The following is a 22,421-nucleotide window of genomic DNA, read 5'->3' on the forward strand; positions in this document are numbered from 1 at the left end:
TCTGGACACAGCTAAGACAAGTGAACCCTGGACAGGTTGCCCAACAGACCTGTGAAAGCAACAGGCAGAGCACTGAGAAGGAGAACTTCTGGGTTTCTTAGAAGACAGTCTTTTGGGGGGCTAGGGGGAAAGTGGGAGAAAAGCCTAAGTGCAGAGATGCAGTGAGTCTGCTCTTCTCACAGTTGATCATGAAGGAGCCTACAACACTTAGCTTTGTTAGACCCTTGCAGTGTGGGCAGCTCATGGTCCTGCTAGCTCCTCCACAAATCAGCTGTGCTGTAATACAAGAGTGGCCAACCTGTGGCTCTGGAGCCACATGCGGCTTTTCAAAAGTTAATATGCAGCTCCTTGTATAGGCACCGACTCCGGGGCTGGTGCTACAGGCGCCAACTTTCCAATGTGGCAGGGGGTGCTCACTGCTCAACCCTGGCTCTGCCACAGGCCCTACCCCCACTCCACCCCCTTCCCACTCCCTCCCCTGAGCCTGCCATGCCCTTGCTCCTCTCCCTCCCCCCAGAGCCTCCTGCACACCATGAAACAGCTGGTTGGTAGGTGCTTGGAGGGAGGGGGAGGCGCTGATCAGCAGAGCTGCCGGTAGGCGGGAGGTGCTGGGAGTGGGGGCGGGAGGGAGCTGCTGACATATTACTGTGGCTTTTGGCAATGTACATTGGTAAATTCTGGCTCCTACTCAGGCTCAGGTTGGCCACTCCTGCTGTAATAGATACTTTCAGTTACTGCAAGCCAGTTTTCACTTCGCGTAGCAGGAAGAGCTGCACACTAATGTGTGATCATTAATCTTCCGAATCTTCTGAAATTTACTCCTCTGCCACCTTCTTTGTTCAAGCTATTCAGTTAGGTAGCTAAAGAATGCTAGTTCTAAACCCGTTGGAAACAACTGAGGTCTGTAAGCCTATTTGTAGGGGCTGGATAATGTCATAACACTGGACATCATCTGGTGGCTGGAAGGAACCATATCCAAGGATATGAATGGATATAAACAATCAAGAAAAGAAAGTAGCAGTTTTACTGACAAGCAGAGATACATTATGATGTACAGTATAATGCAAGCTCTAGACAATCAATTCTTATTATTGGTCACATGGTGCTGCTCTCCATCTTGTACATTTTAGCAACTGGAAATTAAAAGAAATACATTACCACTTTTCCAGATAAGTAATTGTTGCACTTTCCACAGGAATGTTAGTTGACTGTAATTGGGAAGGGGGGGGGGGTGTACGCATATTACACTATATTAAGATGTAGTCCACCCTATTAAAAGGTCTGAGAAGTTCTTTAAAGGGAGATCAAGCTGCAGTCTACATCATAAACAGACAGTTGATTTAACCAAAAATAATATATGTGGGTTAATAATACTCATTTATGAGTAGAATGTAAGACATCAGAAAGTGCTGACAACTGCACAGATGCTGCAAGACACAAAGCTCCAGGATTTCTCTATGTCTAGGTCTACTTTGAGTGGCAGTGAGAGTACCAAGTTAGATACCAATATAGCAAACACTTTAAGAAAGCTGTGGGCTTCTGGTTTAAACAAATATGCTGGTCTTTCAGAATAAAAATTTGGCTAGCTATACTTGGCCGTAACTATTGCCTCCTATGCAACTATGCATGTTCTAACTCTCAGTGATCTCTGATGCTGCTCAAACCCCCAACTTAAGTTCCATTGTTTTGTAAGAACTCAAACAGTTGAATAAGAGATGCACAATAGTGGTATATAACAGCCAAGCAAAAAGTTTCATTAAAAGGCAAAAGAGACAGCCCACAGGATCAAAGAAACAAAGTACTGGTGCATGTACCAGTGTCAAAACAGTTGGTTTAGACTAATAAGAATATACACACAGAATATGAAGATAATTTGTAGATTTACACTAAACTATTATGAATTATGTTAGAAAGGATCCCAGAGTTCTTTCAAAATGAGTTTAAGAATAAACAGTTCTAATTCAGGTTGTATTACTGAAAGCAGATGCACTAGCTAGAGCACTTCTGTTACAGCTGTGAATTAAATGTATTCAGTTACAATGATCCACACAAATATACAAAGGGGAAGCAAACTATGGATTTTTTGCAAGCAGGTCTCCAAGCTACAGAAACACAGATCCTAATACTAAGTCTGTCATCTCCAGGTGCTTGTGTTTCACATAGTAGGCACAGTGGAAATGCAGTAGTCACAGACAGCCTTCTGTAATAAAACTGATACCTAAAAGGAGGAGAGGAGATAAAAAACCCTATTATTTTAATTTTTAGAAGGATTTTCATTATCATAGGAGTGAAAGACATATGGACAGGATGACAAACTTATAACATCCTAGGGAGCACAGATGCAGAGTTCTAGATAATGTTAGCTGACTCATTTAAGAAATCAATTATGCTTCAATTGAAGGCAAACTTTACACTGCAGATCCTGGACTTTACTTTCTTCTGGCGTTCTGTAAATTTTCCACTAACAGTCAGATCAGATATATTTAAAAGTAGCTTTTTTGAGCAGACATGATGCCTATCAGCATGTCCTAACATCTACCTAGTCAGTCTTGGTTTACCATTTCACCCACACACCCTAAAGTGGCTCATTTTCAAACATCTGAGTGTTGACACATCCTATTCTGCTGAATTACGCAAAGAAGCGAGTAGCAAAAGATTGACTGTAAATAGTCTCATGGATTAGTTGCTGTGTGTCTGGCCATGAGCTATGCTTAAAATTACACTGATATATGCATAGCATATTATGCATGCATCAAGCAGAACACTGAATGAAAGTTGGCAGTAATTTTTATCATAGTACAATAAGCTTCTGGTGCTCTTGATCTACATAATACTCCCAAACACATCCAGTTGAAGGTCACTTAGTATTTTCATTAAAAGCTTCTCAAAATGTAAAAAAAAAAAAGTTTTACTTTAACACACATTGCAATGATAAAAACAGAGTAGAAAAGCACTACTATTACACATTGCATGATGTTTTTCTATGCATATGTAAGTATTCAATGGCTGGGCTATAGGAAAACATGGATTGTCTCAGCTATTCAAACTTGTGTGTAAGAGGGCAGCAGAAAGAGAAGTAAAGCCAACTGAAAGCTGTAAGTCCCAGAGGTGCTGGTAGTCTACCGCTTTAAGTAATAATCCCTTAGTGCAACTCATAACCTGTACTGCCTCAGTTCAGTTGTATTCCCAAATCTTTTCTGATATCCTCTCAATACTTATATAAAAAAGAGTAACTCACACTATCAGAAATTCTGTTCCTCATCAATAAAGCACGTTAAAGGAAGAGTACTCCTCTGTTAGGCTCATCACACACAGGATCGCAAGGAAAGCAGTGGATTCTTCAATTAAGCTTTCCTTCTCTCTGGCCCAGCCTGATTTTCTACAATGGCAGTGGTGAGTACTTATCATGCAGCTACCTGTCTCCCTCTCCCAACCTGCACTCAAAATTGTATGGTTGTGGCCACTGGTGTAGGCGTTCTTTTCTTAAAAAAAAAAAAAAAAAAAAAAAATCCTTAACAGGTTAAACATGGATGGATTTGGGGGATTAAACCAGGAAGAGGAAGGAGGAGCAATTAGGAAAGAGAAGATGTTTGAGCTGTGAATAATATTTAGATAGTATATTTTCAGTAGCTATCCTACTCCAAAATTTCATTTTCACCAGCTGTTTATGTAGGCATCAACACATTACTTATACAACCAAGTGTTAAGCACACACTTAACATGGAATTGAGAATATTTTATGCAATATATATGTTGTAATAGGGGGTCCATGGGTGGGTCATTAGCAGTGGGGACTAAACCCAGGACTTCTGGTTCTGAAACAATGAGCTTCGATTGTCTGAGCTAAAAGAGCCAGCTCTATTAGCTCCAAGATATTGTAGTCTCAACCTCCATGCAATCCAGCCATCACTAGAGGGGGACAGAGCACCATACTAAGTATTTGTTTTAATTGCCCTACTATTATTATTTCTTGCTATCTTTGCTTAACAATACAAAGTCCTTTGGAGAACAACCTGCCATTGGAATAAATTCATGCTCTTGTATGGATACATAATAACTATTATGATGATGTCTGCTGGAAGTTTTTGCTGGAATAAAAGTTGACTTTTAACTTGTTACCAAAAATGAAGATGAAAAATATTAAGGTTAGAACTTCACAATCAAAACTTTTACTGGAATCTTAGTTTTCAATTTCCAAATATTTCAGCTTATTCCTGACCAAAAATCAGGTTTTTTATGAGAACTTTAACATAGTGCTGAGCAAACACGGTAATTTTATTTTTTGAAAACAGTTTAATGTTATGAATTCTACATTACAGTATCTTAACAGCTAGGTCCAAATCTCCATTCCTTTTCTTCAAAACTGATTAAGAAAGATATCAGGTTTCAACCTTGAGAACGGCTCTATGCACTGTAAAAATGCAAATCAGCCCATCCAATAAAAATGAAAAATCTGCATTCATGCCTCAAAATCAGCATTTTTGGCTTGGAAAATCCTTCTTAATACTGAGAACCATGTCACTGTAACAAGATCTTTTTTGTAGCCTTGGGCTGGTATGGTGCTGGTTGTTTTCAGTCTGTCCTCTTTGTTTCAACAGACTGCCTATTCAGACAAGTACAAAATGAATTCTTCTTTGTTTTGTTCTAACACTTGAAAATTACATTACTCAGTCAAAAAATGGGGTGAACAAGTTATAGCATAACTAAGCATCCAAACTGATGAAACAGTTGTAGAGAAAAGTTTGCAAAGACTAACACAGAGCTTTCCTTTAAATTACATTATCCTTTTCTTTAAATTTATTAATGTAGAATATGGGTGCATAATTTTAGACTTCTCATGCAGTGGGAGACCATCTTCAATTTTAATATTCTGGTAGAAGCATAGCCCTGGTCTAAAATGCAATGCTATGCAGGACCCATTTAGCAGGAGGAGGGATGGCAATGGGGAGCCCATGGAAAAAGAGAGTAAAGGAAAGAGAAAGGTTAGAAAAAAAATTTGGTGGACATAAAATGACAGGAGAGAAAGGGAGGAATAAGGGGGGAGAGGGGAAGGAACTTTTAAATTTGGAGAAATATTTTATCTACGTATAGCTGTAAAAGAATAAATTATTTTAAATGTCATCCTTGGGGTGAAATAAAACAGATCTATTTATGACTCCACATGGAAAGTAGGTGCAGTTCTCCCTGTAGCTAAGTTTGAGCATCTTTAATATAGAAAGGACAAAGAAGACTGCTCCTCATACAAAATGCCATGCAGTGGGTATCTTCAACTATAGGACTTTAACGAAATAGCTTGAATAAGGAGTGTAGCGCACAAATTCTCTTACTTTTAGAGTCATAAGTAGTACTACTAGCAGTAGGTCTGCACGTGTAAGTGGGGAAAACAAAAAGGTCTACCATCTCTACACAGTCACAAACTAGGGAACAATGTAGTTTCAAGAAGTTTTTAAAACTAGTTTTAACAAAGGAATGCAAGTTGCAGGTGGGGGTGCAATTAGCCAGCTGTAAGTCATGTTTAGCAAGAGCTGCTACAGTATAGTCTACAATCAGTGGAATTCAGTTCTGAATGCAATAAAACTCAGTAAGTTTCGGGAAAGAGATAATACTACCTATGCGCAGTGCCTAGAGGAAAGAATAAGACCGACAATAGACTTCTGCAAGTTTTAAAGGGGAAGCTCTTTGTATGAACTGACAGTCTCTTCTCATTAGGCTAGATAAATTACAAATGTTAATATCTGAGAAAAAATAGTGTTTCTAAAACAATGAGAAATGAAAACCCATATGAACATAAAACAGAAACTAAACTGAAAAGATCCAAATAGAGGACAAACCAACACTAAAAAGGTACCATTGCTATGGAGAGGGGGCTAAAAATAGAGAATCAATAATGCTGCAAAATATTTGACTTCTTGGAGTCCATGTGGGCTCTGATGCCATTACCTTAGTTGAAAAGTTGTTGCAGTTTTGGGTGTTGCTTTAGAAAAGAATCCATACATGTTGACAGTTGCTACAGAGCTCCCACGAGAGGTCCAAAAGGCACAAGTGTGGTTGATGGAACAGTGAGACACACTCCTTCAAGCTGTTCAGAAAAAAAGGGATATTACTTACCCCAAGGCCAAACTGTTCTATTGTTCTTCCCAGAACTTAGCCCTGTCATATGAGGTGAAAATCAATCAAGAAAGGAGTATCTCAAAATGGAAGTAGCAGTTTCAGTTATAGTCAGCAAAAAACTGAGGTTAACAAATTGGGATAAAATGTTTATTTTGGCGGAGATAAATCAAGAGCTTTCAAAGTTCTGGAGAGTATTTGAAAGGAAAGATGACAATGAGGACAGTACAAGACTAGAACACTATGTTATTTAACCACCCCCTCACAGATAACAGAAGGTTTCAGTTTATCATAGCTGGACTTCTTGCTCAAGATGCAAGTATTACAAGTTAGCTTGCTTTTCGTAAAGCAAAACTACCAGATCAGGAAAACTCAAGTTACATTAATACCCTATTCAAACAACCTGAACTGGGGTTTGAGGAGTTAATAAAAACAGGAAAATCTCAAAATTACAGTAGGTAAGATACATAAATTGCAGTATTTGTCTTTCTTCTTGTCTTTCAAACCACTACAGAGAGATTTTGAACACACTTAAGGCAACAGAATATAAAGGGATGTCGACCAGTTCTTCATCAACATCACTTTTATTTTGTGATATTTTCTTGATGGGGAGGGAGAAATGTCTTATACAACTGGTTGTTGATAAGACAGGTATTCACAAAAATCAAGGTTGTATTGTAGTAAAATGTTAAACATTATTCAGTCCTATGCCCTAAGTAATGGATAGGGAATATGTGCATTATCTTATAACTAAAGTAAAATACTATTAGTATCAAATAAAACTGCTAGCCATTTTACCAGATTATGAGGACTCGTAGTTCAAGAGCATTGTTCACCTTATCTCATTCTCTTTTTACAAGTTATGAATCCTATAATACTATCCGTGTTAACTCACCAGACTTTTGATTACAAAAAGTTGTGTGGGAGCTGTTCCTCTTCACTGTGATTGGCACTTTGCTGCTGCTAACTCAGGCCCTGTCTACATGAGAGAGTTCCATAGGTTTTACTTTACCTCTAAACAAATCTATTTAACATGGTGCAGAAGGCAATGTGGACTTTCTTATTTCAGTTTAAGAGCATGTACACAGCTTTCTGCAATAGATTAAATAAATCAGTTTTAAAATTACCCCAGTTAAACCAGGTCAACTTTCTAGTATAGACCAGGCCTCAGTAGCACCTGGGATTGGAACTGGTGGACAATCAGGTATGAACAAAGGCAGGAGCACTGGCTGCTACAAGTGCTAAGTGGGAGAAGGTAGCCTCTCAGCATATGCAGGAAGCTTTGACTGGTTATTTTCTAAGGAGGAAGGCAGAACAGGGAAGCCAACAACAATGGAATTTCCTGATAAATTACAAGTTGTCCCTGTAAACATATAGGAGGGCTTGAAATCTGTAGTTCACTGGGAAAACCCCATATAATTCGCAGGCCTGATTTCATGTGTTAAGTGCTGAACTTAACAGCCAGGACAACAATGCATGCAAACCTTAACCTTCTAATAACGTAAGATAGAATCATGGCGTATCACAGTATTTTGATAAAAGGTCAATAAAATAGACCACTATAGAAAACAGAAGTCAACTATCTCAGCGGTCCATGGAAGAAATTAACAACTCAATAACCATTCACTGGAAAAGTTGGGAGGTCTCAGACTCACCAATTTAACATTACTAGGCTTTAAGAAGACAGTCAACTATAAAAAAAAAATCCCATACAATTCTGCTGGAGTGTTTACTTACTGTTAAATTAACACCTATGACTACTGTAGCTAACAGATTAGAGAAATATTTATCTATTTCAGTTTACTTTGTGTTTAGTGACTTTCACTCTTTCCCCTGCACAGTCAGCTCCCATTGTTTATGTTGGTCTTTCACACAGACACTGAGGAGATAAATTAAAACTAAAGCTTACCATTCATGTATGCCTAGGATTTTGTCCCTACCCAGTTGCAGCTCCTCAAATTTACAGCTACTGCCAACTGTGCTGTATGCCAATTTACTGTCAGGAACATAGCACTAGAAAATGCAATCAGGTTTACACATCTGGGTGCATATTTGAACTCTCGTGCCAATTTTTTGTTCCAAAAGAACTGCAGTTTAACACACTTTCATTATAAGATTAATTCTCATGAGATCTATTTACAAAATGCCACTGAATATTTACTTAAAATTTCACCTCAGTTTCTTTCTTTCCTTTTGCCCTAACCCACTTGCAGATACAGGAGACCTATGGTAGGAGTCCACAGTCATCTTGCTATATAGATAAACTATATAATCTCAGATGTATAGTGATAATAAACTACTTAGGCACCCATCAGTGGAACTACAAAGGAATTACTCACACGCTTTGAAATTAGTATGTATTAATCTGCTGGTTGCAGGATCAAGGCCTCAGAGAGTATACCTAGATTCAAAGCTAATTTCCCCCCCAAAAAACACAACAAATATGATAAAACAGTTGACAGAAGTGTGGCCTAAGCACCACTGGCTTAAGTATGAGAACCAGAAACTGCACAGTTCTAACCTTGACTGATATTCACTCAAAGTTGTCTTAACTGTCAAACCCAATATGCCCATTTTTAAAATGAATATAATATTTATCTGACAGGGGTTGGATCGTGATTAGATAATTATTGTAAAATGGAATGGGGGATTAATAGATTTACTCAGAGTAATACAGGAAGGCTGTGCCAGAGCCAGGAATTGAACTTAGATCTCCTGAAGTCAACCACTAAGCCATCCTGTTTTGTTTTAATGGCGGGGGGGGGGGAGTCATCCTTGCTCTGCAGCTGCAAACTATCCCTAAGGAAAATCCCTGGGGTAGTCAGTTCTGCATCACCACCCTCTGCAGGTATGTGAGGTGGGTTAGGTGAATAGTTGGGCATTCCTATGTCCTAGCTTTCTTGGAAGCCACGGTGACCCATAGGTACTACAGGCTGTTGGGCACAAATTAGGGCAGCCCCTTGAGACTGCTATAATCTGTGATAGGAGCTACACCAGACCACAGCAGCCCTAGAATAGGGAAATATTGCCTCTCCCCTTAGGTCCCTGCCTCAGGCTCAGAACCTGGATGAATCCATGCTTTAGTCATAGACAATGCAAATTTATCAATAACTATGTAAGTCATGACCCCTGCCACAAAAACCAACAGCAGAGTGCTCAAATTAAGTGATCATTCCTCTCAACTATCTTTGGGAATTCTTGCTCTAACAACAAGAATAAGAAAAGTTACCAGTGACCTTACTGGTGTGCTAACAAGTCACTTTTAGGAACCATAAAATGTTGCAAGTTCATCTTTCTGCATATTTTACAGCAGCATGTGGGAAGCCCTATTGCCAGCAGGGTGGGGTTTTTTTTTTGGGGGGGGGGGGGGACAGGGGGGGAGGGGCGGAATTTGCACAGATCATTCAGATGCTACAATTTCTCTGATGATTTGGAAATAGGAAAGACAAGCTTAGGACAAAGAAAGATGAAAATCTAAGAACTCACACCTTTCTTTTCTACACTGGAAGTGAAATATGTTTTGGCAACTAGTCCATCTATGTCAGACAGCTCACCCAAGTCTGCCTTTGTACAGGATGGGTTAGGAGAAGGGAAGATAGGCTTCTGCTCATTTTCCTTGAGATGCAATGCCTGCTGGGTTTTTTACAATTTTGCAACCCTCCATTTCAGCTGAACTGCTTCTTTCGGTGGATGTGAGCCCTCCAATGCAATGATGCTGGGTCTGGGTACAGGACCTGAGAGATTGTAGGGCAGAGCAGATAAGGTAATTGGGGGCTGCATGAAGAGGTTCACCAGATCTATACCAAAAGTGCCTGGCCCATGCTATTCTGATCATTGATCCTGCATCTTGCTGTAGAGCTTCCTCAGGACCTTCAGTATCATGGAGATCAGTGGGAAAGATCAGTCCCAGTGTCCAGAGGTGAGAAATGTATCTGACAGAACCTGTATCAGAATTGCTTCAGGAATGAAACACTTGCTACAGACCAGATCAGAAAAAATGCTAAATAGGTCTATTGTTGAGAATCCCAACTTGTGAAAGATTTTCTGCAATTCTGAGTCCTCGACTGATCATTCATGGTTGTCTAAGAACTGCCTGCTAACATGATCTGCTAGAGAATTCTGAATGTGTGGAAGATACAGAGACAGCAATAAGATCAATTGATGAACATGCCAAATTCAGAGCCAAATGGCCTTCTGACAGAGTGGCTCCTCCTGCTCTATAGCTACACATTATGTCAACAGTATTGTTGGTTACTCTCAATTTCTGCAATCCTGGAGTAGAGGAAGGAATTCTTTGCATGCCAGATGGATGACTCTGCATTCCAGAATATTTATCCATGGAAAAGCTTCCTGAGGGAGCTATAGGCCCCAAGTTTGAAGGTGATCTAGATGGGTCCCCACATCCCTGAGCAAAGGTGTCTGTCACCAGACTTTTGGTAGGAAGAGGGGCAGACAAGCGTATTCCCTTGCACACCTGAAGTGGGTCATTCCACCAGCTTAGTGAAGAGGAACCATGACCAACATGTTCATGTGGTGTCTACAGGGTAGATACAAGGATTTCAAAACCATCTTTGCACAGAGTGTAGGTAATGTCTGGCAAACTACATTATACAGGAACATGACATTGTATGTCCCAGAAGTCTGAGGCATGCTTTCACTGATGTCTTTGGGTGAACTTTATGTTCACTGATGAGGTCCACTACAGTTTGGAATCTCTCCTCTTGTGGATGATAAGCTCTCGCTGACCTGGAATCTAACATGACTCCCACAAACTCTATTCTTGCAGTTGGAGTAAGTGTTGATTTTTCTTTGCTGACTTTGAGGCCCAGTGTGGCATAGACCAATAAAGGTTACTTGGATTTAATTGGTCACCTGCTTGGGTTATCTTCCCCATATCGAGCAGGCATTGAGATATGGGTAGACCTGGATTCCTAGTCTCCTTAAACTAGCTGCTACAACTGCCAAGCACATCGTGAACATGCTTGGTGCTGTGGAAAGATCAAAGGGCAGGACCATGTATGGGTGGTGAGATGTTCCTACTAGAAATCAGAGTTATTTCCTGGGACCTGGATGTATGAATATATGAAAATAGGCATCTTGAAGGTCAAGAGCAGCTGATCGATCTTGAGAGTCTAATGAAGGAGTTATGGAGGCCAGAGTTACTATCCTGAATGTGAAACGGATGAACCTGTTGAAATGTTGATGGTCCAGAACAGAATACCAACCACACACTATTTCATCTTTGGAATGAAAAAATAAGATAATGGGATTAAAATCCTCTGCACCTAAACACTAAGGGCACCTCTTCCACTGCTCCAAGATGCAAAAGAGAGAACACTTCTTGCTTCAATATTATCTCAAAAGAGGGATGGAGGTGGGAAGAGATAGGGTGGGAAGGAACCAGAATTGTATGCAATACCTGTTGCTGACAATCTCTTGGACCCACTGGTCCATGGTGATCCCAGTCCAGGCTTCCTGAAAAAAAGAAAGCCAGTTGCCAAAAGGTGGGGAAAATGAGTAGAGAGCCTTCAAATGTTCCTAGTATCTCAAAAACAAAAAGAAAAAAAGAAAAACAGAGCAATAATGATGCAAGTTTTTCAATCCAATGAGCAAACTAAAAGTTAACTACCTTCCCAACAACTATACTAAATCATCACTAGCAATCACAGAAAAGCAGATAGCTCCATCTCGGTGTTACACGTAGTAACAAGAAAGTATGGCCCGAGTGGACAAAATCCTATCTCGTGCATATGGGATGCATGTGCACCAAGAGTAGAATACATGTGGACAATCACCCAAAGAAGAAAGCTAAGTTTTATTTCTATAGAATTTCAATAGCAGAAATTCATTCTCACTCTCTTTCTCTCTGGATCTTCTTCTAACAGTTTATGATGCATTTTTCACATTTAAAAAGAAAAAGTTATTCTGAGTTGAGAGCTTTCCTCAAATTCAAATTATGCTAGATACTTTCTTGCCAAAGGAGAAAAAAACAAATCAAAGAGCTTATTTTACTTCTATTGAATTCAGTACCTGTAAACTCAATTTCTATCTGGACTTTTGTATAAACATTTTACAGTGTTAATTACAATAGACAGTAAAAGTTAGTTTTCCCACTGTAATAAAAAGTGTTTTTATGAGAGTCAATAAATGGCTCTTGAAACTGTAAGCTGATGGTTGGTTTTTTTAGGTACTACTCAAGTAGTAATTGTTGACTGAAATTAAGATCAACTTTCTCCCCCTCAGAACAGGATGAGGGTCTTTGCCTTATTTTGAGCTCTGATTATTTCAGAATAGGATGCTAGGTCTTGTAAAGGAAATCTTAATGAGACTTGAATTCTTCTGGACTTTGATTTGGCTACTCCAGTAGTTCTCAAACTTTTTTTTACTGGTGACCCCTTTCACTTAGGAAGCATCTGAGTGTGACCCCCCACACACTCATAAACCAAAAACGAACACTTTTTTATATATTTAACACCATTATAAATGCTGGAGGCAAAGCGGGGCTTGGGGTGGAGACTGACAGCTTGTGACCCCCCCATATAATACCCTCACAACCCCCTGAGGCGTCCCGACCCCCAGTTTGAGAACCCCGGACTACTCTTTCCAGTGTGGCATTCCTTAAGTCTGTTGTTCATTATAAACTCCTCCCCATGTCTATTTAGACACTGTGACCTCCATGCGAACTGTTTTGTGCGTGTGCTTTGTTTACACTAAACTTAAATTACAGGAATTCTTCCAACAAAATTAAAAGAAGTTAGCATCAGAGTCTTTAGGGACCAGTAGAAGCTACTATTCTACTTTACAATTGCAATACTTAATGTCTCTCCATTCAATTGTTCTACTAAGGCCATACAATAGACAGAAAACAGATAGCAACTTCTGTTAAAGAAAATGAGCAGCACGTGTAATATTTCCCACTTACTCTACTACCTAGAGCTAAGCTAAATTCACATATTGAAGTAATTGCACAATCATAACTCTTAACACACTTTGCAACCATTTTACTTCGATCTTTATAGTAATATTTCCCAAATTGTAAAACTGCATACATTTGAAATGGAAAGTTTGGATATACACACATTTACAGTACATCTAAACTGCCTGCAAAATACAAAAAAAAAAAAAAAAAGACACCTGATAACTTTTTAATCCTTTAGGTTTTCAAGGCCCTCTTTTTGGTATGGATTAAGATAATCTAATTACATGCCTAAAGATTAATAAAACAGGAAACGCTAGGGTTTAGGTTGCACAGCCTTGCATACGTAAAAAGAGGGCAGAATTAAGATCATGACACCATATGCAAACAGCTTGAGATCTACTACATTTCAATAAGTTTATGATGGGTTCTGTTTGAGAAACACATTGCTAAGGAAGAGATCGCCTGATGAATACTGAAGAGCTGCCTTTCAACGAACAGGTCAGTTTGCTGATATCAGATGCTTGCTGTCTGACTTAAGAGTTAACTGTCTGTTTTGGCTCATGCATAGGCTGAATGAGGAAAAATTTATTACTCAGCAAAAGATCACTCAGGATATTTCCAGCTAACAACCAAAGGCATCTCCTGGATTATTTTGCTTGCATATGAAAAGGAAGTCTCGGCAAACAACAAACATTCTCCACTCACACTGTGTTATGACGAATAGAGATTTTAACAACCCAACATCTGGCACACTAATGGCTTTGGCTTATTTCTTTGCATGGTGAAAGAGACATCAATTCATTGATCTGACAAGTTAATGTAGATTTAAAAATAAAAACACAATTCAAGAATTTTCACTGTATCTGGCCTTTCATCTGAACTTTAAAAGTCAGTTAACTGTTTTCAAATTAGAAGGCAGTCACAGGTTTGGTTAGAATCAGAAGCAAAAATGATCTAATGGATAGCAGATTAGACTGGACTTTGAACTCAAAAGACCAGGGCTCAATTCCTTGCTGAGCCAAACACTTCAGGTGTGACCTTGGCAAGATCACTTAAGCTACCCTGTGCCTTATTTCTTCATTTGCAAAGTGGGGTCATACTCTCACCCACCCACCCACATACTCTCACTCTCCTCGCATGGGTGTTGTGCGGATAAAATCCATTCATGACTGAGATCCTCAGATCCTACAGTGATGAGGGCTATATGAATACTAAGACAGATCAGCCTCTCCAGGAATACAAAGTATATTAAAATTCCCTACAGAAAGACAAAGGGACCATAGCTAGGTACAGTGACTTGGAGAAAAAGGCGAAGAAGACACAAAAGACAAAGAGAAAGGAAAGCTGAAGTTTAAAATTGACTGTTGGGGAGGGAGAGGTTTGTGCTATTTTCTTTAATGTATAAATAGAGGCCAAAAAAGTTGAGGGGGCTGGGGGTGGGGGAAGGCTTTCATCATATATTTACACTTTAGGAAAATCAGGTCTTATCTCCTGCTTTTCCTGGAAGACTATGGGCAACTAGGGTTTTACATACCAAGGGAGTAGAAATTGATTCAAACAGGACTTTCTATTCAGACTTTCTGTTTTTGTTAACACCTATTTAACTCAAATGCCTAACTATTGGCAAGAGAATAGTTTTGTTAAAGAGCCAACTTTTCAGTCCCTTCAATTAAGGGATGACAAAGTTCTCAAAAAGTTCCTACATCTTTGGATCCTCCACGGGAGACATACAGAAAAGCATGGAATACCATCCTTGATATTCCTGATATTTCTAAGGCCTGGTCTACACTAGAAAATTAAGTTGGTCAACTACGTTGGTCAGGGGTGTAAAAAATCCACACTCTCCAGCAGCTTAGTTACGCCAACCTAAATCCCTGTGTAGACAGCACTAGGTCAATGGAAGAATTCTGCCATTGATCTAATTACTATCTCTTGGGGAGGTGGATTGCCTTCTCTGACAGGAGAATCCCTCCTCTCAGCATAAGTAGTGTCTACACCATAATGGTACAGCAGCACAGCTGTGCCACTGTTGTGTTTTAAGTGCAGACAAGCCAAAAGGTTAAAAGTGCGCAGAAGAGACTTAAAACATGTTCTGGCCTACTTTGTACATCATAAAGAAGGAACACAATTACAGACCCAATTCTTCTCCATCCCCATTATTCAAATCACCTTTTAAGACACGATTTAAGAAAAGAAGTGATTCAGTTATCTTACAGTAAAGGAAGCACACAAATTCCAGAGAAATGGAGCAGCTACATGAAGAAATTAAGATTTTTTTTAACAGGCTACTTCTCTCCCCCAGATTACTCAAATTTGCAGAAATTTCACAACAGTGAAAAGGACAAACAGAGGGTGGAGACAAGAGAAGAAGACAGCAAAATTAGATTAACATGGAGAAACAAAAGCCCATACTCTCCAAAAGAAATGTACACCCAAATTACTATATTCAATGCGAGTGTGAAACATGGAAAACAAATACTGAGACACAGTGGACATCAAATTAGATCATCAGGTTGTGAAGTGATGTGTCAAAATGTGCAAAAAAATCAAATTATAGATTGGGGATATAATATCTCTGTGTAGCTATGATGCATAATCTGGAATATTGCATTCAGTTCTGGATTTTCACTACTACCAGAAAGATATTGAATTTGAAAGGAGAAGTGAACAACCTAATAAAAATCTGGAAAGCAAAATATGCATGGCTTAAGTAAGGAGTGAATAAGGGGTAAGAGTCAGTTGAGTTTGAAATCTGTAAATAGCAAGGCTAAAGATTTATTTTGCCTGGTAATACTAGAATTAATCAAATGGAATTACATTAGGGACAATCCAGGCTAAATATCAGGAAGATTCTACTGAGATGTATTAGGCTGTGGAATAACTTTCCAAAAGAAGTTGTGATATTTGAAACTAGACTAGACAAAGCACTAGGAAATATAGTGGCGGGAACAATACATATATATTGCATCTCCTGCATATTCCATTCCATGTCATCTAGATAAGCTGTCTTATTTTATAAAGATGAGACCCATGAAGAATCTTGTCTAACAGAAGGGGGTAGGTATTGTCTTAATGTGTGTGTTTAACTGCAACTTGCAGAATGGGGCTGCAATTCTGATCGGTGCCTTTACAACTTAGTGCAATATAAATAATGACTGGTTACCATGTAAATAAAATCTGGACTAACCTAAATGAAATGTACTGACTTTTAGTCACATCTGCATCACAGTGGCAATGCCAATGAACTTTAATATACATAATGTCAAAAAAAAAAAAAAAGGCAAACATACTGTAATTTGGATCAGTTCTTTTGGAGTTTTTCTTTATATTTATAGATATTTTTAGATTCTCATATTCCCACCCCAAAATGGAACACTTAAACTGCAGATTAATTTACGACTTAAAAAGCAAGTTGCTGTTTTCCTAATAACAGATTTAACAAATTTGTTCCACCTGTTCAATTATTCACCCGATGTCTTTCTTGTGGTTTCATTGAAGTTTTTTAATCCAAACCTCAAAGACTCTAAACTCAGCAGTGAAAAGACAAGCTCAGCATCATAACTGCCACTCATGATCTGAATGCTGCTCCAAATTACTGCAAGCTTATTGCAAGTAAGTTGATGCAGACAGAAAAATTATTAAGGTCAATGGTTATAGGCACACTATGCATGTTCTTCAGAGGACGTTTTCTCTATGTGGTTACATCTCTTCATTAAGCTCAGAAGGTTATTACACTAACTTGATGGCTTGTGCCAGTTACCTCAATTACCATGTGGCATAATTCACAAACAGCGAATGATTCAGAAGGGTAAAAGACATAATTGTTCACAATACCCACCCAAATTCAATATAACATTTTTGCATTGACTGCTACCCAATAGCATAAGCCTAGAAGCACGGACCATACATATCTGGAACTGTTATAAAGAGTTTTCTGGTATGTGTGGGATGACTTATTATAGAATATAATTTATTTAGAGTACAGTTTCCCTGTTCTAAAACTTGAAAGAAAAGTTAGTTTCCAAAATATTTAATTCATATAATCACAAGCAGCCTTCTACTGAAGACCACCTCCATAAATAGTTCCATGGGTTAAACTAAAAATGACAGATTTAGGCGCACATTATACTCTTGGTTCATGACAAATTAGTATATAAAGGTTAATTTCTTACTAGTAATTCAGTTTCTACAAGTTCCGTATCACTCCAGACAGGGAGTAATGAAATGAATAGATATTGCTCAAAGCTGATTCCCAAGTTTGTGAAAACCCCAAGTCTTCCTCCCGCCACTCTCTGAAAAACCCAACCCAGTAGGACTTTTTGGATTTTATCAGTTCTCTCTCTCCCACCCACACACCCCTTTTAAAAAAAAAAACAACTTGTTGGTCATTGACATTTTGGATTGCTGATTTTAAATTAACTGTAACAACTCAGGAAAAAAAATAGGTTTCATTTTGGACCATTTAATAGAAGTTACCACTCAATGTGTCATAACAATAAAAAAAAAGCAAACAAGAATGTTAAGAGACAGGAATGCTGAATATAATTCCGTTATGTAAATCAAAATTATAACCATAGTGGACTATAGTGTTAATTTTTGATCACATAATACTAACAAGGAGTATGGTAAACATAAGGCAGTTTAGAGATATGACAAATAATCAGGCACATGGAAAGATGTGCATGAGAGATTGAAGAGAGTTAGACTGGAGAAAAAAAAATTATGATGGGACATGATAAAAGCATACAAAATAACGAACAGTACATATAAAGTATTTACTTTGTTTCAGAATAGGGATATTCAGCGAAGCAAAGGTATAGTTAATGAAACAGAGGCATCAAATTTAAAATTGCCAACACTTATCTCCCTCCTCCCCCGAAGTATTGGGGTTCACCAAGCCAGTAAGAGCTTCGGTCACAGTCTGCCTGGTAACCCTGGGTGTCTTGTGGCTGTGTAGCTTTGATCCAGAACTGACTCCAACAGCCCACAAGCCTCATCCTGGCTTTGCCCAACCTGGTTATTCCCTGCAGGCTGACCTTAGTATTCTTCTAGCCCCAAAATCATCTTAGTGCAGGAACCAGTCCCTCTGGTTGAACCCTCACAGAGTAAGTGTTAGCTTTCCTGCCTTTACAGAGACAGTAAAACACCTCCACCTGTTAGCTTTCTGGAAGCACAAACTTTACTGAACTTACACAGCACTGATGATTTATAATGAAATCAAAACAAGTTTACTAATAAAAGAACATGGATTAAGTGATATCAAGTAAAAGATAAAGGTAGAGATCATTACAAGCAAATAAGAGTGAAAGCTTACTAGATTAAGTTTTAGATGTCAGAGACAGTCTGTTCAGGATGCTTTTTTTCACCCCCAGTCTCCTTTCTAGCATTTTACTGGCCAACCTGGCCAGCACCTATCAGAGACATCAAATTACTTGGTTTCTTTGTCTCCTAAGGTGAAGCATCCAAATGGAATCTCTCTGTGTACTTTATACCCCAAAAGGGATATCTTTGTCTTACAAGTCAGGAAGGCCTCCTGTGGATTCAGTCTCTTCTCTCTCTCCGGGATGCAGAAACCACATTAAATTCTCTCTCTCTCTCTCTCTCTCTCTCTCTCTCAGGATCAGAACAATCTCCATTGGTTTAGCATGATGGCTTCGTTAATATTTAAACTGAGGCAACCTGCATTCCTTTGCCTAGGTCTGACCTGTTTATCACCTTTATCTAGGCTACGCTGTCTGTCTTAAACATGTTCCAGAAACATCATGCAGAAGAATTCAAAACTTCACATAGAACATTAACACATGCATTTTACAATGATATTAATAACCAGCATGTTATTAGCTTTCATATGATACCTCAGAGTCTTTTGTAGAAACATCACAGTAACATATAGGGTGTGAATATAGGACTGACTAGGGTCATCCTCCCCAACTAACCTTGTGAATTCAGTGCTATTAGACATCATTGGGGCCAAGCCTTTACAACAATGAAAGAAAAAGGAATATACATTTATACAGGTTTCAGAGTAGCAGCCGTGTTAGTCTGTATTCGCAAAAAGAAAAAGAGTACTTGTGGCACCTTAGAGACTAACATTTATACAGTTAATGAAAAAAAGTCTAGAAGAGATATAAACCCTTCTGCTTCAAGACCTAAATCAGCCTCTAACCGAGGGGGTCAGGAAGAAGCTTTCTCAATGGATAAGTTATTCCACAATTGCCCATATGAGATTTTTTGCAGCTTCTTCTGGATCATTTGGTACTAACAGTGAGGCTACTGGACTAGATGGATCACTGGAATGATCTGGTATGGCAATTTTTATATTCCTAACACCAACATCTTTGGATGGAACTGGTAACAATGCTAGTGGGACAGATACTACCCCTTTTTTTCAATCTTTGGTTTCAGTGTGGTGAAGGGATGTATGCTTTTAAATATTACTCATTTATTTAGTTCTCCCACATGGTCTCATTTCAGTTTTATTCTTGAAACTCTTGTTGGTATCTTGATTCCCACTCTGTTTTACTCTCAGGTAAGTAGGAATGCCAGCAGTCGCTTGCTGAATGTAAAATAAGGTAGGGACAGCAGGACTTTGTGCCACATTGGCATTATTCCCTACTAAATCAACATGCTGTACAAATGAGTCATCTGAAACCCAACACTTGATCTCAATCCACATTCATTCAACGCCCAACCCAAAGAAACTTATTCCATCACAGACAACAAACAACAAATACCCTAAAGAGTTTACAGTCCTAGTGCAAACCACAGAGATGTATTTATGACATGAAAGCTGGAACTGGGACTCACCACGTACCTGCTAGGTGGAAACAACTCAGAATCCTGTCTAGTTCATCAGGGATTAACCTATAGGTAAAGTGCTCTGTAGCTCACTAGCAAAATTAGAAACGAGCGAAATTCTGATATTTCAAATTATGTTTTTGTCCCGCAACAGGATGAAAAGTTGAAATTTCACACATTTTTTGCAGGATGGAAAATTCTGAAAAATTTATTCACAAATTTCAATATTTTTGATTGAAGTGAGGCGTTGACATTACCAAAATCAAAATGTATGATTTCAATTTTTTGAACTGACCTAAAACATTTTGTTTCAAGTCAGTCAGTGGTGCATTGCCTCATGGGAATTGTAACTTGGGAGCCTGATGCACCCATTCTTCCCTATGGAGCTGTTTGCTGGCTGGACTACATCTCCCATGATGCACCATGCAACTATAATCAGAGAAATCCATATTGTGTTATAGGAGATGTGGTCCAGGCAGTCGTTTGGAGAGAACAGAAGCCCAGACTACAACTCTTATAAATCAGTGCACTGACAGAGAAATGCAGTTTAATGTTTGTTGAAATGATTTTAAATAAAAAATGTTGTGTCAGTTCCACAACTCAAAATATTATGATTTGAGTTGAATCAACCCAAATCAAACTCATTTATAATTTTCCCCAGTGCAAAAATCAAATAGTTTAGCAAAATTAAAAAACTGTGGAAAGCTCATTTTTCAGAAACTGTATTTTCAGTTGTAAAATCATTTTGACACAAAATCCCTGACCAGTTCTATTAGCAATGCCCTGTCGCCAGTCTTCCATAAGCACAAATGTGGCACCTTTGAGAATGGGCTGCCTTCTGGAAAGTTACATTTATTTAATCAAGTTTTTATCTTTTTTTTTTGGAGTTTACATAGGCAGGGTCTTCCATTCTCTGGATACACTGACAAAATTTCCCACATTTTGTTCTCTCTCTCTCATACACACTAAGTCTGTCACATTTTTTTAAAAGGACAGCAAATCTCCCATTAATCAAGTAATAAAACTATAATAAAACATCCAAATTTACTTATAAATACAGTATCCCAGGGTCCTTTAATTTTTATAAATATTTTCACTCTCACGAGTTGTTAGCAGGGTTTGACCCCAAACCTTCAGATCCAAAGCAAAGACTTCTGGCACTTTGGCTATCTGAGTAACTAGTGTGGGGAAAGCATGAAGTTACCCTCTGGGTGGACCATTTCATGCCAAGAGACAGCACACATTCCCAAAGGATTACACAAGTATTTGTGAGACAGCAGTGAACACTCTGAACATCAGGATTCTTGGGGTTTTTTTTGTAGCTCTAATGGCATACTGGATCTACTGGTTAGATAGTATTATCTAAACATAACTGTGCTCAGAACTGAGTCATCTGCAGGGACTGAGCCTGGACTTCTGGACATAAAAGAATGAAATACAGTATCTTAACATGAAAATAGTAGCAGTCAGACAACTATATGTGATAAAGCAACCAGAGAGGGACACAGACCTACGCTGTTAGTGTAGGCATAATTGTAATGTTCTTTCTGCAAGTCTTTCAGAACAGCTGAGATTTGTCTGTCATAGAAACTTGGATTCTATTTCCACCTCTGATTGAAGCTCTCAGTTATCTCATTTGTGAAATTGGTGAATGATAGTTATCCCCAAAGTATGAATCCTTGGTTCATTATAGGGGAACATACACTAACAAGCAGTCAACAGAAGACCTTCCCCAAGGAAAGTTATGTTTGTTTATTGTGTGGGGGAATCAGTCTCTCTCATTTTGCTTCCCAAAGATTACATGAAGCTTTCAGCTTTTTGAGTCATCATGAGATTGTCTGCAACAGAGAACAAAATCACATTACTCATGTTAAATCTGAGGGAGTTGGCAACACTGCATTGTTAACATGATGTTTTGGGTCCAAGAAAGATCAAAGTTAATTAGGATGCTTATAGGAAGCGAATACTATTTCTATAAAGCCAGAGCTGCTGCTCATATTCTAGTCAAGTGAATTAAAAGCTCTTGATAAACATGAGTGGTCAGTATAAAAATGGATGGAAAAGAATAGTTAACTATCAAGTGCTTGTGTATGGGTTCTACTTCTAAAACTAGCTGTAAACAAATGTTTGGGCCAGACAGGCTGTAGGGCTTGTCTACATGGGGACACTTGGGAAGGAACGTGTGGGCTAAGGAAAAACTTAACAGTGGCCTCTTGGAATGAAGGAGTGTGGAAGACACCTAAGGACTTATCTACACGAGGACATTCAGAAAAGGTAATCTGAATTAACTCAGGTGGGGGGGGGTATTAAATTGAATTAGTTAAACCACATTAAACCCCTGCACAGCCTCTCTCATCAATAAATTTGGATTAACTTTTCCGAGTGGCCTTGTGTAGACAGGTGCTTAAGATACTCCCACAGCCCTTCATCCCAAGAAACCACTATTTTGTTTTTCCTTAACCCACAAGTTCCTTTCCATTTTAAACACCTACAAACAATGCCCCTCTACAAGAGAATAGGATGGAATGGCAACCTACTCCAAGGCCAAAACTGCGCAATGAAAACACCTTGCTGGACAATCCAGATGGTCAGCCTC

The 22,421-nt window shown here is 38.8% G+C and overlaps 1 protein-coding gene and 1 long non-coding RNA gene across 5 annotated transcripts in view; both read right to left on the minus strand.

Moving 5' to 3' along the window:
- The window catches only part of EDA (ectodysplasin A), a 183,508-nt gene that overhangs the window by 123,293 nt on the left and 37,794 nt on the right, over nucleotides 1-22,421 (minus strand). The gene's annotated exons all lie outside the window — the stretch shown is intronic.
- On the minus strand, nucleotides 666-12,006 carry LOC122461719. Its single transcript, XR_006283838.1, has 3 exons — nucleotides 11,528-12,006; nucleotides 5,941-6,079; nucleotides 666-2,218 (listed from the first exon to the last, which is right to left on the minus strand). It is a non-coding gene; the product is annotated as an uncharacterized LOC122461719 (long non-coding RNA).

Source organism: Chelonia mydas, chromosome 9 (genome assembly GCF_015237465.2).
Source record: "Chelonia mydas isolate rCheMyd1 chromosome 9, rCheMyd1.pri.v2, whole genome shotgun sequence".
Taxonomy (NCBI): Eukaryota; Metazoa; Chordata; order Testudines; family Cheloniidae; genus Chelonia; species Chelonia mydas.